Here is a 16,347-nt window from a genome sequence, read left to right as displayed (position 1 = left end):
CTGTATCTAACTGATCTCACGACCAATTATATTGAAGACAAAGGCCCAATTTCAGAGTTGCAGTTAGAGAACCCAGTCATTAGGCAACTTCGTGCAAACTAGAAAAAAAAATCATTTCCTCTGAAAAGACACATTTCTTGGGCACACACCCTTGCAAGCAGAGGCCCTTCTTTCAGGCAGAAATAACCTTGTAACTGGACACAGGGCTTGGTGAGAGGAGCACGGACAGGATGGAGGCTACTCTTCCCTTGGCTGAGCATGTTTATGCAGTGAGAATCTTATGCAACTGCTCCTGATAGCCTTGAACATTTTATATTTCTCTTGCTCTCTAAGCTGGTAAGCATTAGAGCCAAATTTGAGCCTGGGCAGTGAAGAAGCCTTCCAGAAGGCTTCAGTAAAATCTGTGGCCTTAACCAGGAGCCTATGCAATTCCTAATGCATAGGGGACTCACCAAGTTGCAGGGATGTGGACAGCAGTTGATAATAATATATCTTCTTAGGGTTAACAGATTTCTAACAGATTTATGCAATTTGAGAGATTTGGTAGTAAGACAGTAAAAAAGCTAAGTTGAGGGACATCTGGCTGGCTCAGTTGGTAGAGCATTTGACTCTTGATCTTGGAATGGTGAGTTCGAGGCCCATGTTGGATGTAGAGATTACTTAAAATCTTAAAAAAAAAAAAAAAGCTAGGGGATCCCTGGGTGGCGCAGCGGTTTGGCGCCTGCCTTTGGCCCAGGGCATGATCCTGGAGACCCGGGATCGAATCCCATGTCGGGCTCCCGGTGCATGGAGCCTGCTTCTCCCTCTGCCTGTGTCTCTGCCTCTCTCTCTCTCTCTCTCTGTGACTATCATAAATAAATAAAAATTTAACAACAACAACAACAAAAGCTAAATTGAGAAGAACTGAACTTATTTTACAGAGGAACCTATACACAGTTAACTTGAACACAAATATATATTTAACAGCTACAAAAAGTGCTGGTCTCCTTTGGTGTTTAATAGGAGTCCAGACTACCAAAAATTTGTCATCAGGGCATTGATGAATCTCTCAGATATGTGAAATCATTATCTGGGCACTGATCCTTCTTCAGTTGTGTCAAATGTCACTGATATTCAAATGGAAGAGAACTGAAAATTTGCCCATTGATCTATTAAATGTAGCAGTGACCTTATCAAGAGCAGTTTCATCCAAAAGGGATTGGCAGAAGCTTGAGTGGAGTGTTCCATAGAGAATTTTTCCATTTGGGTCTAGCTGAAATGTTAAAGAATGGGGCTTTCATCAGCTATATTTCCATAGAGCTCATTATTTTGTTCAGTTATATATCTTAGTGCTTTGCTACCGAATCTATGCAAAGGCTGGAGACATACTGCAGACATTAGTTGCCGTTGTCTTCATATGTGGGGAGCCACTCTGCAGCAGAGTGATGAGACTACCTTGAGTGTGGTGAGCTGAGAATAGCTGGGGTCTGGGGGTGTCTCTCACCATATAATTAGAGCTCACACCTGCAGCCCTTCCTGCACCTGCCTGCAGAGCTCTGTGAAGCAGACAGCCCGGCAAGTACAGACAGCTTGAGATGACCGAGGGCCCAAAGATGTGGTTGATGGGGGGTAGGGGGGACAGGGAGGGAGACCGGGAGGGAGAGGAACAGGTAAATTTTTCAGGGCTTCCAAGAACCATCAAAACAGAGTTTAAAGCTCTGTAGAAGAGGCCAGGGGAGAACTAAGTGAGGCCTAGCAGAATCGGGCTTGGACCGGAACCCCTGTGGCTTTACCATGACCCTCTGCTCTCCTAGCTGCAGTGTCTTCAATTATAAAAGGAGGTAACTCGTCTCTATGGGTGTTCTGAGCTGGTATAGTACCACTGCAAGGTCCGTGGGTTGAAAACAATTTTTTCTAAAAAGCCTTTGTTTTTGTTTTTTTTCTTCTCCACAAGTAGGAAAGAATGTTTTGGAAATGAAGTTTATTTTGGAACTCAATACTACATCCAAAGGATAATAACATGAAACTGTGTTTTCATTACTCTTCTAATGTCTCATCCAAGCTTTTTGAATATTTAATGTGATTTTCTATGATTTAAAAAATGTATTATTGAAATATAGTTGATATCCAATGTTTCAGGTGTATAATATTGATTGGCCAATTCTATACATGACTTAAAGCTCACTACGATAAGTATAGCCACCCTCTGTCACCATATGATGTTATTACCATATTTTTGACTATACTCTGTGTTGTACTTGCTGTCCTTGTGATGGACATATTCTATAACTGGAAGCTTATACCTCTTAATCCCTCTCATTGGGACACCTGGGTGGCTCAGTGGTTGAGAGTCTGCCTTAGGCTCAGATCGTGATCCCTGGGTCCTGAGATTGAGTCCTGTATTGGGCTCCCCACAGGGAGCCTGCTTCAGCCTCTGCCTATGTCTGCCTCTCTCTCTCTGTGTCTCATGAATAAATAAAATCTTTAAAAAAGAAATCACTCTCACCTATGTCGCTGGTCCCCCACCCACCACCTCTCTGGCAATTACTAGTTTGTTCTCTGTGTTATGAGTTCGAGGTTTTATAAATTTTTTGCATCAAGGATATATGGTACAGAGGTTAAAAGCCAGGTTTTAGCATTAGCAGATGATTCTGAGTTTATGTTCTTTCATCGCCATTTATTAGCTGTGTGACCAAAGGCAAATTATGTGGCTTCTCAGGATCCTTGTTTTTTTTTTTTTTTCCCCAGTATCAACTGGGGATAATGCAAATATCTTTCTTACAAGTTTTTGTGGGGATTAAGTGAGATAAATGCGTGTTAAGAGCTTACCATAGGGTCTGGGACATAGCAGGCATTCATTAGCTGCTCTCCCCACCATCACCACTGCCACCTGTGAAGTAGGAAAGGGCAAAAAGAATCAACCTACTTTACAGACAGGAAACCAGAGTCCATATGCAACTGGAAAGGTATAGGAAGCCATCAGTGAGGCTGTCTTGAGTGAATAGTTCCTTCCTTCCATTGTTAACGTAAATCACAAATGCATTCTAGTCCTCCTCTGAAAGAATTTCAGGGTGGATGGAGGGGCTTGCACTCAGTGGTAGCATCCAGAAAGAGGAAGATCTTCCTTTTCATAGGAGTGGGATATGCTGGAAGTTTATTCAAAGCACTGTGCCCCTCCACAAATCACAGCTGCAGTCACTCCCCTGTGTCATAAATTGGATTTTTTTGAAAGGCCTTTTGGTCCTTGGTTAGTTGAGTTACTGCTGTTCTAGATCTCAGGTTCTCCATAAGTTTAGGTGGAGAAAATTACATTATTAAAGTGTTGATCCTTTCTGCTTGATGAGGAGCAAGTTTGACAGGCCTAATTCATTTTTAAAAGCTTAGTTTCTAGAACTAAAACTTCTCCAAGATAAAATCAATGAGCCTCCAAGTGTGATCCTGACTGGTTGTAAAAGTTACTTGGAAGAATTACAAGGATCTGAAGGTGGAGGGTAGGGTATTAAGAGAGGTTGCCTCCCACAGTGCTGGGTGATTCTTAGGCATAAAGAAGTGTTCTTTTTTTTTTTTTAACAACAAAAAAAGTGATTTAAAATGCATAGAATGAAATACATAGGACTACAAAGGAAACCCATTATACTGTAATGCTAAGTGGAACTGAGACACGCTGACAGTGGATGTTCTATCAGACAACTCCCAACTAGGAGAACTGGGGTCAGCCTGTCCTACCTGGTTGGCTGAGGCTGAACACTCTGACCTGTTCTCACTACAGAGTAAGTGACAAGAATGACACCTGTGCTCACTTCCCCTCATACCGTCTGGTCTGGAGCTAGAAGTGTTGGAATTTGGTTTTGTTCCGTTTGGTTTTTTAATGATAAGGAGGGGTGGATGTGGGTTTGGGAGTGGGAGTGGGAGTGAGGGAGAGATCCTGAGTATAAGCATTCAGATTGCAGGTTTTAAGAAAACAAAATTATTTGCTTATGTAATAGATTATTCTTATGTCTACTGATAATCATTAATTTTATTGATAAATACAAATATAATAATAGACTATGCTCCATTTTGAGTAATGGCTTATTAATACTTACACTTTTTATAATAATGTAGTATAATGATCTACATTTTCCAAAATTTAAAGTTACAGTATATTTGCTAATTTTTAACAAGTAATTAAAATTATTATTATTAAAATCTTATGAACTTAGGAGAACACTTGTATTATACAATATTCTTTTCCAATCATTTTCAATGTGTAGTTATATTTTTGTAGAATTGCAATTGACATGTTTATGCTATTTTGTATACATATGTTTTTTACTTAACATTATTTTCTGAACAAATTTCTATGTTTTTTCGTGGTGATATTTATTCTGTAGCTGAATATTCCATGGCCTAAGTGGATGCTGTAAATATCTAAGTGTTTTTGCCTTTACATTATTTCTCTGGGATATTTTCAGAAGGTATTTATCCTTCGAACAAAGGCATGAATATTTCATAATTCCTATAAAATTATTTAATCCTCAGCAAATTGACATTGTTTTGGTCCCTATTAGTTCTCAGGGTAGTTCTAAAGTAATAATCTTTACCGTTGGCTTTGATAGGAATTTACTAGAACAAGGTACAGATTAGAAGTAATTTTTACAGAGGAAAGAGGCTAAAGTAGCTTTATTATTCATCTATCAGAAGCAGTTTGCATCCATCTGGCACCGTGCAAAGATTTAGTTAGTGGGAAATCTGGGATTTAAACCCTGGCAGTCTAGTTCCAGAGCATATTGCTAAACCACTATGCTATTCTGCTAAACTGAACTCAATTCTTAAAGAATCCTCTGAGGCATGTGTCCTTAACTTCATTTTACGGACAACACTGAAGCTGGGAGGTGTTGAATCAAGGGCTCACACTGAGAGGTTCATATAGGGAGTTAGGGTAGTTAGCGTAAGAAGATATTTTGTCCTCCATTCTCTCATTCTGCTTAGAATATATAGCTCTCTTAATCTCTATTGATAGTCATGATTATAAGAACTATTTTAGTTTGTTCTTAACACAATGATGAGGAAAACAACCACTCAACAATGGTAATTACTGTCCTCTATCACTCAGCTACTGGGTGAGAGAGACGAGATAATAGCAAACAGTGGTAGGAACAGTGGCGCGATGCAAAACTCATGCCTCATTCAAGGGGTTGCTCGTCCCACCTAAGTATTGCCAAGAGGGACAGCTGGTCTGATGTGGCCAGGTATATCAGTTAGCTACTACTATGTAACAAATGGTAATTTGTTCAGTGGCTTGAAACAATAATCTTTAATATTGTCCAAAATCTGTGGATCAGGTGGGTGGTTCTTCTGGTCTTGGATGGAGTCACTCATGCATGTGCTGTCAGCTGGTGGGTTGGCTGTGGGCTGGCTTTGCTGATCTCAGAAAGGCCCTCTCCCATGTCTCGGGCCTTGGCTGGCATAACTGAGACAACTTGTTTTTGTTCAGTACGATCTCTCATAGGCCAGTAGGCTAGTCCAAGCTTGTTCACATGGGGTCTTAGCAGGTTTCCAAAAAAAAGAGAGAAGTAAACAAGTCCTTGCAGGTCCAAACTCAGAACTGATTCACTGTCATTTCTGTCATATTCTATGACCAGGGCAAGTCACAAGGCTAAGCCAGAGAAAAAGCGTGGGGATAGAGACTCCAACCCTTTATGGGAAGAACTATAAAGTGGCATTGCAAAGTGTATGGAAAAGAGGAAGGATGAAAAATTGAGGCCATTTTTGCAATCATCTACCAAATCAAGTCTTCCAAGCTTTGAGAAGAAGCCAGAAATTCAGATTTTTATATGAAATTTCCTGAGTTTTAAGTATTATTAACTTATTTACAAACTTTTAAGACACTGGTGGACCAATACCCTGTGAGCCAAAGAAATCATGTCTGAGCTGGATGTAGTTTGTGGGCTATCCATTTGCAACTTCTGTGTAAAACACTGCTCAGTTTTCATAGTAATTGGCCAAGAAGATTTGAACTTAAGGTTATTTAGACTCCAGGTCCATATTCATTCAGTGAACATTTGCATGCCTTCCAAGTACAAGGTTTCCACAAAGGAAGATAAATAAAACATAACTCTTTCCCTCAAGGGGCTTATGATCTTAAGAGGGAGACAGTATGTAAACAGACATTTAATTCAAATGATTAAGTGCTACATTTGCATCTTAGTGGGGGACACTTCTTTCCCACTTCTGATGCTTCCTTCTTGTGAGGGAAGCTTGGTTAATATAACTCTGGGTCTCTCTTTCTTTTATCAGTAAATATGGGGAAAACAACCAGGTATAGTTGAAAAGAACTAATAGAGAAAAGAACTAATAAAGAAAAGAACTAATAAAATTTTTTTTTTTATTCTTTTGGGGCCAGGCCTGGTCAGGGATGGCGTGTGTTCTCCTCTGACATTTCATGTTGAAAATCCTCATAGAGCAGGTCTCCCTGGGCTGCCCTCTCTCACCCCCTGACCCTGGAGAGCACTGTTGAGAATGGGTGGGAAATCTACCTGATTCTGGGGTTCAGGAAGCCAGCTCGTTTAACTCTTACACCAACCTAAGCCTTCCTATCCAGCTTTATCACTAATAAGGGTGACATCCTGGCCTCTGGCTTTGTCTTCTATTTTACTTCTTAACTTGTTCAGAATCTGGATAGGGAAGAGAAATGTTATTTATTGGGGGATCACCTCAGAGGTCTCAACGGTGCTGTGATTATGATCAGAGTGTACATATATGCATATATACAGACTTAGACATACATATACACACATACATGTGCAGCATAAGTACCTAAGCCAGGATGTAAGTCTCATACTCAGACAAAGGAAACAGAAAAGTTTTTAACCCAAATAAAAGCTGGGGTTGAAAACGTGGAGCAACACTTTCTATCACATTGCAAAATTACCCATTGTATTTTGACACATACTTTTCCTTTTAGGAGGTTCTCTAGATATCATCTGCTCTGATCTCACTGTAGCTTCTGCTCCCACATTGTGGCACCTGTACTTTCCTAAGCTGAGAGATATGCTTCCCAGGAGAAAATGGGTTTGATTCCAAAGGACTCTGGAGGCAACCTCCAGAGGTTCTCAGAACCTGGTCTCAGGGAGAATTCTGGGTCTCAGAATTTCACGAATGTACTCACCAAAAGGGGTCTGAGCACCCACTATGTGGGGGGTGCTGTGTTGGTGCTGGGAAAGCAAGTGCACGAAGCTGCAGGCCTGCCCTCAGGCGAGGGGGATGGGGAGCTGCCATCTCTGAGGAAAACATGAGGCCCAGAGAGGGAAGTGAGCAGCCTATAGCCCAAGGCTGAGGAAGACTCCAGGTCCTGAGGTCCTTAGTGAGAGGCCGAGAGAGCAAACTCAGCGAGTGGTCCCCCCTTTTCTTCTGACAAATTTCTTAATTCACAGTGTTTTTGGTTTTTTTTTCCTCCTCCCTCTGGTAGGGCTCAGGGTCTGTTTTGTTGTGAAGACAGCTTGAGGGGAACCATTCACCTCAGGACACAGTTTCCATCTGTTGAGCACAGAGAGGCAGATTGTCAGGTTGTGCGGGTTGGGGAAGCCCAGCTTCCTTGCGAGCTACTGCTACAAGCTCACCCACTTGCTCTTTTTCATTTTCTTTGCTCTCTCCTCCCTATGTGCTGCAGCCAAGATGAGTAGGAACTTAGTCCCGTGGAATGAATTTTCTTTTTCTCTAGCAGTTTGGCACGATAAGTTTGAGAGGGAAGCCACATCAAAAGAGGAGCTTGCTGCCAGCATTAGGCATCTGCCGAACGCATGAGTCAGTCAGAGCCTCGTTTCCATGAGGTACTGTGGCAAGCCAAGGGGCAGTTAATACTTTCCAGTCACAAAAATCTGTGACCATTTTACGGTATATGTGTTAAGAGTCCCCATGACACAACATTGCCCGTGTCATTTCATTTTGACAAATCAATTCTAGGCCCAGAATAAACTCTGGCCTAATCACCATCTCACCATCCAGCCCCATCCTTTGACTGGGCAACAGTGTCTGGGGAAGTAAGAACCGTGGAGTCAGATGACCCAAGGTCAAAACCCCCAAGCGAACTGGGGCGAGGGATTAAACTTTCTAGATATCAGTTTCCTGTCCTGGACAAGGTCATAATAGTACCCAGCTCAGAATGTAATTAAGTTTAAATGAGGTGAATGTGCTCAGCACATGGGTGGGCCATAGGAAGACTCAGTAGAAAGTTCACCTCTGTCATTTCTGGGACACCCTCTGGCCTGCTGGTGACAGTGAAATAAAAGGGGTAGGAAGTGGGAAGATGCACCTCTTGGTAAACTAGACTGGTCACGGTGCATGGCCTGAGCTTTGCTCCCGGCCCCCCACAGGGCCCTGGCATGTCCCCTAATCCAGTGAGGTCTTAGTGAATTGGATAGGGACCACAGAGCTGCTGATGCCTTTTCTCATCCCTCTCATTTCTGCAGCAGGTGGAGGCAGGGCTCCTCCTGTCCAGACACACCTGGATGAAGCCGGAAGAACAGATTTTCCACACACTTGAGGCCAAAGCACCAACTGAAGGACATCTCCAGAGGCATCGTGATAGGAAGGCTCTGAGGTCAGGTTGTTGGAGAAATGGCAAGAGGCGGAGACAAACAAGAGGGTGAAAACAGAGAAGGTTGGACCCAATCCTCACCCTCTGCCTGGTTCTCTCTCTCTCTTTCTCTCATTTCCTCCACATTGGACAGGAGACACTATTTGGCTGCATTTGGGCTGTTTTAGAAAAGTGAAAATAGCATATGCCCGACCCCTTATCTGGACCCTTATCTGCTACAGGAGAGAAATGTCTCTCGGGAAGTGCTCATTGGAGCTTGTGCTCTTAGAAAAGGATGGGAGGCCCCGGGGGGGGGTGGGGGGGGGGGGTGGGGGGTGGGGGGGTGGGGTGGGGTGGGGGTGGGGGGGCACTCCTCTGCAGGGAAGATGCTTTTAGCATCTCAGTGTGCTGAGGCTGATGGCAACCAGTGTGTGTGTGTAAAACATGGAGTACTTCTCCTCCTTCCATTGATTTAGGCTGATTTTCACAGTCAGATTCTTTAATAAAAGCCCTGGAGTGTGTTGCCATGGTTATGCTGGTTTTAACAGTAAGGAAATTAGGGCTAAGTGGCTTCCCTCAGGCCTGGCAGCGTTTAGCTGCAGCATTTGGATTTTTCATCTCTCCTCCTGGGAGATGCTGCTCTGTCAAGGGGGAAAGGATCACAGACAGGTGTGTCCTGGGAGCTACCAGAGAGCTGGGTGAGCTTGATATGAAAGAACTCGTGCTTTCTCCCTAGAGACCAAGGAGAAAAGGGTCAGATAGCTTCGTCTGAATTCCGGCTTTGTCCTAAACCACCTATGTGACTTTAAGCAAATGATCTAACCAACCTCTCAGAGGAATGGGGACTCCAACTGTATACACCCATGGGGTTGAATGAGATGGGGTGGGACCTGTGGGAAACTTCCATGGTGTGCTTGTCTACCAGGCCTTTCACTCACATGATCTCAAGGGCTTCTAGAACAGCCCCCAGGCACTGGTCTCAATGCCATCCTGATTTTCAAGAGGAGGGAACTGAAGCAGGAGCTCAAGGTCTTCCTACTCTGGCCTTTTAAGACTGATGTGTGTGTACCTCCCCGACTTCATCTCCCTTGTCTGCCAGGCTGGGCCAGGCTCTCACTGTCCACTCCCTTTGTGGCACCTCTTGGTTGGCTTCTTCTCAGACCAGATCCTTCTCTTTGGGGTTCAGCTGAAAAAGAAGGCTTTTTCACATCACTCTCATCAGGCACCCTAGTTGCTGGTTAATCCCTATCACTTTATTGATTTTTTTTTACTTTATTGATTTTTATTTTTTATTTGACAGAGAGAGCACAAGCAGGGGGAGCAGCAAGCTCTCCCCTGGGCAGTGAGCCGATGCAGGACTTGATCCCAGGACCCTGGGATCATGACCTGAGCTGAAGGTAGACACTTAATCGACTGAGCCACTCAGGTACCCACTTTATTGATTTTTTTTCAACAATTCATTATAATCTGAAGTCATTTTATTGTCTTTAAACAACTAGGCACAATCTGAAGTTACTGGATTATCAGCCTCCCCTCACCCCCTGCCACTTGAACGTAAGCTCCTATGTTTCTTACTATATTCCCCAGGTTTAATTTGATCTAGGGGACTCTCTGGAGTCTGTGGATAGAACTGGGCTCTATGAATTTGGATAGGAAAAAAAATGACATCTTTATTTTTACTAACATCTAACAGAAATTTAGCATTTCATTCGATTGTGAATGTAGGCAACAAACCACAGTGGTATGAGCTGTCCTTGAGACTTTGTCACACACTACTGTTTCACAGATCTCTTAAAATACCATTTATACTGATCACTACTAGGAGATTATATTATTTAGACCCATTGCTAGATTTTGTTATTTAATGCAATCATAAAATAACAGATATACTACTATATCACAATTTAAAAAGATTTTGGTAACTATTTCAGTACATTTGGTTTCTTTTGTAATCCTCCATATTTATTTTATGTATTTAGAAAGCATTAGCCTGGGACACAATTCAACCATAACAGTTCTCTTCTCCATCTTCACCACCAGCAATGGTGGGTCAGGTCCTCCATGTTTCAAATTATCTTTTACCTTTTCTTCCTCTTACCTTCCTCTTCCCCCTTTTAGGACTCATGTGATTACATTGGACTCACCTAAATAATCCAGGATAATCTTCCTATAGGGATAATCTCCCTATATTAAAGTCCTTAATTCTATTTGTAAAGTCTTTTTGCCATATAACATAGCATATTTACAGGTTCTAGAGGTTAAAGCATGGACTTCTTTGTGTGTGTGGGGGGTGGCATTAATCTGCCTATTACAGTATTCACTGTAATATTCTTTTCAACTTTGTTTGTAATATGTTGGGGAAAAGAGGGGCACAATATCTACTTTATCTAACCATAGGCTTATGGTGAGGTTCAAGTGAAATAAGGAAACAATGATAAAAATTGATACTTAAATAAAACATCATCATCCTTAAAAACAAAAAACAAAACAAAAAACCATTAGTCTCAGAAAAGGGTCCATAGATTTCACCAGATTGCAGATAGGGTTCATAGGACAGAAGAGGTTATTTACCTCTATGGCTTACAGTCGGACTTAGCATATAGTAGGAGCTTGATAAAAATGTTTTTGGATGAATGAGTTAGTTAAATGAGGGGAGGGAGAGAAGAAAACTGTTCAGGTAGAGGAAACAGCATTCAAAGGCTGGGAGCTCTGCTCTATAAACAGAAAAACTGGTGGTGTGAGTTTCAAGAAAACTAGGCAGGGGACGGGCATATTATATGTTGACCCAAAGAAAGTGGGCTGCTTGGATTTCATCCTGGGGCAGCAGGGAGCCAATGGGAAGCAGGGGCAGGAGTAATTACATCTGGATTTTTAAAAATCTCTGTGGTTGCTGAGAGGAGAGGAAAATGAAGAATGCAAGTGTGGACAGCAATGAAGAAGCCACGGTGGGTGGTTTGAAGGAGGCTGCTGGCAGAGGCAGGACAAAGAAGTGGATGGATTTGAGAGAACTCTGGAGATGAAATAGTGAGGACTGATTAGTAGTAGGGGGTGAAGGAAAACAGGAAGTACAGAACTGTTGCTTTCCTGCCTGAGTTCCTGAGGGGTCGTAGGTGGCTTACTGAAACAGGGACACAGTGGGAAGGAAGAGGGGGTAGGCTCCAGGGCAGTGGAAACTACAGGAGAAGTGTTCTTGTTTTCTCAGCCTGGCTTTGCGAAAATGCCTTTGAACTCAAATGAGACACCTTTCTCAGCTTTATTTCTCATCCGCACAATGGAGCTACTGATACTTGGTCGTGTACACCTTGAATGCTGGAGTGACACCCTTCTCCCACCCACTTTCCTCAGGTCAAGTCAGAAACATTTGAGCCCCTGACTCCACCAAAGGAGTCTCAAAGTTAATGATTTTCCTTGACTTGAATAATAGGATCTCATATTAATATTGTGAAAAAATTAATAGTAGTATTAAAAGCTAGTATGTGTTGGCTTCTCATTGTATGTCCCACAATCTGCTGAATGCTTTATGTACAATATTCCTTTCAATTCCTTATGATAACACTATGAGGCAGCTATTATTATATCTAATTTATAGATAAGGAAACAGGCTTAGATTTTAAGTGACTTCCTTGAAGTCACATAGTTGTAGGCAGTAGAATAGACATTGAGACACATGCCATCTGACTCTAGAATTTATATTTTTAATCACTACATATTCCGGCCTTTTTGGATTAATCACTGTTTTGGTCCAAGTGTTCATTGGACTTATCCTGATCCCTAAGATCTAGATTGCATTGAAACATCCTTCCATTCTATATCCAGGCCTTCCCTGAGATATCTGTGAATTCAGGTGAGCTCACATTTTCAGGTTGTCCTTTAGCTCCTACTTCTATGGGGTTATTTCAGTCTATAAACCATCTTGCACACATTCTCATTCCTGGCTGTGCTCTGTTGGCCTAGATACGAGACCCTCTCCTTGATTTCTATACAAGCTTCTTACTTATATAGGCCTTTATGTAAGTAACACATTTTGCCAAAAGTCAAAAGATGAGGGGTTTAGAACACTGAAAAATGTAAATTAAAAAAATGAATGATTGTTATCTCTATTTTTCAAAAGTCCCCTTGTGATTTTACCATTGTATCAGTTAAGATTTAGGCTAAGCTGCTGAAACAATGAGATTCTTCCTTTGGTCCAAAGGAAGAGCAGTCCAGGATGAAGGGCATCATTGCTCTCTGCTGTCACTCCAACAAGAGCTCCTTCTATCTTTTTGCTTTGCCATCCTCTAGGAGTGGCTGTGTCCTCATCTGCATGGTCAAAGCTGAGTCAAACCATGTCTACAAATAGCCCATTGGGAGTAGAGAAGAAGAGGAAATGGAGGCCAAGGATTTCCTTCTAAGCAAGCAATTGCATACATCATTTTCATTCTCATGCCATTGGCAACACATAGTCATGTGATCACACTGGTGACAATGGAGCCTGGGAAGTGTAGTCTCTAGTGGGCAATCAAGTGCCCAGCTGGAACTCTATTACTACACAAAAAATAAAACACGTTTTTGGAGACTGCAGGTCTGTGCTTCAACCAATCTGGATTCCAGCCTCTTGATCTTTGCTTAATCTCCTCTCTCTCTTTCCACTCTCCTTCAATCTCTGCACTCTCTCTCTGCCTCCCACTTTTGCCCCCATTCTTATTTATTTCTAAAGCAGAACAGTTTTGCCCTTTCATTTTCCCCGCACCTGTTCTCCCATGTCTCAGGGTCTTATTTTCCATCCCGAAAGACCCATGACACTATCGTCCTAAAAAAAAAAGACATTTTATATTCAAATTAAGAGTTGATATCCACTGTTGAGGTATTTTTTCCTACCCTACTACACAGTAAAAGTAAAACAAGGCATCATCTTAAGAGATTTCCCCCCCAAAAACACTAAGATTCTAAGAAATCTATTGGTTTATAGTGTAAATATCCAGAATCATAAGTGATTTAATAAACCTTCAAGAAACAACAGGCTGCTCGTTGCTTAGAGTGAAGCAATTTCATACTACATCAGAGTGTAAAATCTAGATTTCTGAGAAAGTTTTAGAAGGGGCAGCTGTTATTCTTCATACTTGAAAAGCAAAACGATCTTCGTGAGAGAGTTCTGCACTCTTCTTCCCCACCTTCCTAGGGGCCACCAGCCTTCAGTTCAGCCAAATCACACAAGCATTTAAAGTTATTGCTAGGATGGGTATTGTCTGGTCTGATTGCATTTCATTGGGCAAAACAAGTTATGTGGACAAGCCCAGAAATCAGTGCAGCAGGAATCTACACTCCTCCTGTGGAGGGACTATAAGTCATAAGGCAAAGGATGTGGACATACAATCTTCTTACGGGGAAGTGAGTGAAATCTGGTGCACGATAATCAATTTAAGTTGCGAGAGGTAAGACAGGGAATGGAGGTTGAGTCCAGAGATCCCTGACCATTATTAGACCATGTAATTGGGACTTTATTGGAAGGCTACGGAGAATCGTTGAAAATTTTAAGCAGGCTGGTGATGTAATTAGAGGTCTGCTTTAGGAATGCTGAGTAAGAGCATCACCTGCCCCACCTTCTGAACTCATTGTTGTGGAAGGAAGGGTGGTGAAGCTGAATTAATAAGTTTTTTTTCTTAATTAATAAGTTGTTACAAATCAGCATTTTATTCCTGCCTCTATCTGGTCAATGGGGTAAGCCTCTGTATTTTTCAGGATTCTCCAGAGAAACAGAACCAATAGATATAGATAGATGATAGAGAGATAGATGGATAGATAGAAAGATAGATAGATGATAAACGGATGGATATAGATATGAAAGAGATTTATTTTAAGGAATTGGCTCACACAATTGTGGAGTCTGGCATGTCCAAAATCTGCAGCATGGGCAGGCAAGTTGGGGACCCAGGAAAGACTGCAGACAGAATTCCCTCTCCCTTGAGGGAGTCATTCTTCTTTCTCTAAGGCCTTTAACTGATTGTATGAGGCCTGCCACATGATGAGGTGTAATCTGCTTTCCTCAAGACCACTGATTTAAAAGTTAATATCATCTAAAATATACCTCCCAGCAATGTCCAGGCTAGGGCTTGATTAAATATCGGGTGCCCCTAGATATTGGCCTGGCCAAGTTGACACAGAATTAACTACCACAGCTACATACCTCATTGCCCTTATGTTTACAACAGGCATCTTGAGATAGCTGGGTGGCTCAGTCAAGCGTTCAAATCTTGACTGAAATCAGGTCATGATCTCAGGGTTGTGAGATCGAGAGCCACCCACCCATGGTGGGCTCTGTGCTGAGCTTCAAGTCTGCCGGAGAGTCTCTCTCTCCCTCTCTGTTTTTCCTTCTGCCCCTTCCTCATTCACTTGTGTGCATTCTCTCAATCTTTCTCTCTAAGCACACACACACACACACAAACACACACACACACTCACAAAACCAGGCATCTCTTTAGGTGGGCTATTGGGATTGGATGGGTAAATGGCTGCTGGAAAGAGGTTGGTATGAATGATGTGCCATGGGAGTGCCCATATGGGCTGACGTCCATGTAGGTGGCCAGACCTCCTATGAAACTTCCTAGTGGAAAATAATCTTCTGAAAAATAGTGTTAGTGATGTGCTCCAACAACCTACCCTCTTCTTGCCACAACCCCTGTCCTAGTTCAAGTCTTGATGGTCTTTTCCCCAGATTAAGGCACTTTCCTCACATATTGCCACTCCCTTTTCCAAAGTACAACCCTGAGCACACGCTCCTCAGAGAAAAACCCCTCGGTGCCCCACTGCATTTCTACAAAGATAGAGTAAATCAGGCCATCCAAGACCTGGCCCCCACCAGTTGCTCTGGCAGAGTCGATTTGTCTTACCTCCCACTCCCCTTGGAATCTTGGGCCTTGTGGGGACAGGTTTCATGGGCCTCCTCTGGGGAGAGATATTCATTACGACCCTTATACAGCCAACCCAATTTTATGTATTTTAGCTTTTAAGCTCCCACATGGGATTTTTGTTTGTTTGTTTGAAGAAAGGATTCTGTGTGTGAGATGGGGCAGGGAGGGCTTGAAGAGTACTCTTCTTGTTTATTGCACACACCAATGTCCTTTCACTCTTCTATTCCAGCCTCTGCGAACACCCATCTTTCTATCCCTGGGATTGACTCTTCTCTTGCTATAGACAGAATGTCATGCCCACCCCACCCCGCCATTCATATATCTAAGCTATATTCCTCAATGTATTTGAAAGTGGGCCTTTGGATTAGATGAGGTCATGGGCTCCTATGATGGGATTAGAGCCCTTGTAAGAAGAGAAACAGACCAGAGCCCTCTCTCTCTCCTTCATGTGAGGACACAACAAGAAAGCAGCTATGTGCAAGCCAGGAAGAGGGGTGCTCATGGAACACTGAATCTGCTGGCACATTCACCCTGGACTTTCCCATTTTCAGAACTGTGAGAAATAAATGTCTGTTGTTGAAGACACCTGGTCTGTGACGCTTTGCTTTAACAGCCTGACCTAAGACATTCCTCAAGACTTTGCTCAAGATGGGATCCCTGGGTGGCGTAGCGGTTTGGCGCCTGCCTTTGGCCCAGGGCGCGATCCTGGAGACCCGGGATCGAATCCCACGTCGGGCTCCCGGTGCATGGAGCCTGCTTCTCCCTCCGCCTGTGTCTCTGCCTCTTTCTCTCTCTCTCTCTCTGTGACTATCATAAATAAATAAAAAAAAAAATTAAAAAAAAATATTAAAAAAAAAAAAAAGACTTTGCTCAAGAAACTTCACTTCCAATAAGTTGTTCTGAACCCCAGGATGGGCTAATATG

General features: G+C 42.6%; 1 long non-coding RNA gene across 1 annotated transcript; it reads left to right on the top strand.

Moving 5' to 3' along the window:
• The first annotated feature begins 8,959 nt into the window (after positions 1-8,959).
• Positions 8,960-16,004, top strand: LOC140595510 (uncharacterized). Its single transcript, XR_011997193.1, has 2 exons — positions 8,960-9,962; positions 15,653-16,004. It is a non-coding gene; the product is annotated as an uncharacterized lncRNA (long non-coding RNA).
• Positions 16,005-16,347: the final 343 nt, after the last annotated feature.

Source organism: Vulpes vulpes, chromosome 14 (assembly GCF_048418805.1).
Source record: "Vulpes vulpes isolate BD-2025 chromosome 14, VulVul3, whole genome shotgun sequence".
NCBI lineage: Eukaryota > Metazoa > Chordata > Mammalia > Carnivora > Canidae > Vulpes > Vulpes vulpes.
Note: the sequence above shows the minus strand (reverse complement) of the source record. Positions and strands in the feature narration are given on the sequence as shown.